Source organism: Bombus pyrosoma, linkage group LG18 (genome assembly GCF_014825855.1).
Source record: "Bombus pyrosoma isolate SC7728 linkage group LG18, ASM1482585v1, whole genome shotgun sequence".
NCBI lineage: Eukaryota > Metazoa > Arthropoda > Insecta > Hymenoptera > Apidae > Bombus > Bombus pyrosoma.
The window spans coordinates 3,378,400-3,381,362 of NC_057787.1; the positions used below are offsets into that span (position 1 = coordinate 3,378,400).

General features: G+C 31.7%; 1 long non-coding RNA gene across 1 annotated transcript; it reads right to left on the reverse strand.

Moving 5' to 3' along the window:
* Positions 1-1,147: 1,147 nt before the first annotated feature.
* Positions 1,148-1,940, reverse strand: LOC122577363. Its single transcript, XR_006320223.1, has 3 exons — positions 1,822-1,940; positions 1,609-1,630; positions 1,148-1,215 (listed from the first exon to the last, which is right to left on the reverse strand). It is a non-coding gene; the product is annotated as an uncharacterized LOC122577363 (long non-coding RNA).
* Between the last annotated feature and the right edge of the window lie 1,023 nt (positions 1,941-2,963).

The window sequence follows — 2,963 nt, forward strand, 5'->3', positions numbered from 1 at the left end:
ATCTACCAATCAGTCGAAACTCGTGCTTTGTAAGCAACAGTGGTGTAACCGATATCGTAACGTTTCATATCATATACAAAAGTATTAACCGATTTATGTCGAAAAACTGTTAGTTTAAATTATATCTTACGTTCAATTTGTCGTCTGAATGATAAGCATAGGACACAAAGCGGTATTGTGCTTAAGGTGGAACAAACGAAAGACAAGGACAACGTAAACATAAGAGTATCGTTTCGCGTCCTTACCTGGTTTTCATACGACGAATTCAAGTTAGGATATCTGGTGAACTAACAGTTCCTTTTAATTTTTTCATAAGGAATACGAAGATAGATCGATGAATGTATTAAAAAATATATGGTTCCATTTGCAAAAATGAAGTTAAAATGGGACCCTACTACTGGATCTACAAAAAAGTAATTTGCACCGTATGTGATGTCTTCTTTCGAACTAAACAATTTTTGTTAAAACTTTTTTTGATGACATCTAAATCACGTGAGATATTCTACCGCTTATTGCTTCGCCACTGGTTAAATATTGAGGATAGGTTTCTATGTATAATAAATTTCTACGTGTAGTAAAATATCTACACATAAAATACATAGAAAAATTGAAAGTTTTAGACAATTTTGTAGATATCAGACTCGGTATATTATATAAATCATGTCCATATCTAATTGTAACGATTTGCAACAGAATCTGAGAACTGAGATTTTTTTTTTCATTCATAATTTTTGGTTAATAAATAGGAAAGATGACGAATGAACATATTGTTCACTTCTCTTAAATGTGAGGTGAATATTTGTTGTCCGTGATAATAGTAGTTGCTGGCTGTAGATTTCGCTGCTGGGGGGGGGGGGGTATTGCTGTATTTTCTTCCTATTAAAGAATCGTGGAATNAAAAATCGGATTTCGGACGCCGGTATCCGAACCCGGGTTCCGAACGTTCGTAACCTAAGGCACTAACCACTACGCTACCGTCGTCCGACATTAATTAGTGTCGAGTGGCGGTATTTTGTGTCGTCGAGTGCCGTCACAAATGAAACAATGCATTTTGCGATTAAAATGCAGACATTATAGCAAATAATACAGTAATAGTAGAAAATTAAAAAGAAGTAGGGAAAAAACTTACCATAACAGCATGGACAAGAATTTATGAAGAACTGTGTCACTGGAATAAACTTCTTTGTGTGTCACGATGTACATCAGGGGAAAATTCTTAAACAAATTTCGTAAAAAATTACTATGTATCAGATAAATACAATATGAGATTCGAAGAATAATTAATATTAACAAAAACATAATTATTTTATAAGAACATAATATTCAATTATAAAAATAATCATACGTTAAATTCTGTTATTAGTAACCATTATCGATGACCGACTTTATTTTTTAGCAGAAGAAAACGAAATAGGAAGAACGACCTAATTTTTATATAAAAAATATAATCAATATGTTTAATTAAGACTAAAACATAAATATGTATATCATCACTCCTACGTTAATATAAATGTATAAATGTAAGTAGTACATTAAAGATGAAGAATATAATAAAAGTGAGAAAAAAGAAAAATAAATAAGAAAACTGTATTGGTTTATACGACTTACTTCCACATGTGGAATAGTCTATCTGGTTGCAGCATGGCCCATCCAAGAGATAGAACAAAGTTATCAGATTAAAATAATCCATAGAAAGTTATTAATTCATAAAATTTACAAGTATAAAGTATTTATCCTGAGTAAATCCTTTTTATAGAAAATTGCGAGTCAACTTTCGAATAACTAGATTTTATATTTTATCTAGCAAGTAGCACTTCTTACCAATTGCACAAACACTTGCTAAACATAAAAATTGTAACGTTTACATAGGTAACTATCCCGTAGAACGTCCACACTACCGCGTTTCGAATATGAAAGACTGTTGAACAATACCGTCCCTCATAAAGGCAGATTCGTACTGCTTGTTCATTGTCTACGTTTCTGGACTATAAGCAAATCCTGTACGCTGCGCAAATGCCTCTGCGCCGATTATATAAGGTTGTCCGAAAAGTGTCTTTCTTTTACAGACACGTCTTTTACAACAACACGTCTTTATACAAACATGAAACCTATAGTCTCAAACGTTGTGTTTTTTATCGTGATAAAACAAAATGAATCGTACGTAATTCGATAAAATAATATAAAACGAAAGATGTTGTGCATCCATTATTTCCTTATAAAACGAAATAAATTTTTCGGACCACCTTATATTTCAATTTTACTACAATACAATGACAACTTTACATCTCGAAAATTGTCACTATTACGCTGCTGACTTTTATATAGACATTATCTATCAAAGTGGATAAAATATGTAAATGCAAAATATATTCAAACTGTGTAATAATTGTACAATATTTTACAGAAAACAGTTAATTTAATGATTGTTCTCTTGTGAAGCATAAGTAATGCTAGAGATATTTGGCAAAAAATGGAGGCTATATCTGCAATCGCCGCTGAAAATTGTGTAACTGCTACACACGTACGTAAGTATAATACATGGCATAAACCGCTACAGTGTTTATAGCTATGTCGAAGAAGATACTCTATACGTAACAATTCTCTAACCTCCACATGACCAAACCATGACCCTGAGGAACAGTGTATACAAAGCTGTATCATACATGTACGATGTATATGTACATATTTTGCTCACTGTCAACAATATACAAGAAGCGTAATTTTACGTATCCCCGCAATAATATTTTAAAAGCAATTTTGGTATCTCAATACTTCAGATAGAGAAGGTAATACAAAATTCTACAGGATATTTTGTTGTACGTAACGAATATAGCAGGGACAGATTTAGCAAATAAGAAAAGAAATTTATATAAATATACATATACGCGATGTGATCTTATTTTCGATTTATTTATGGTTCATTTTGTTATTATTCGTCTTTACCAGTTGTAGAACGATAGATT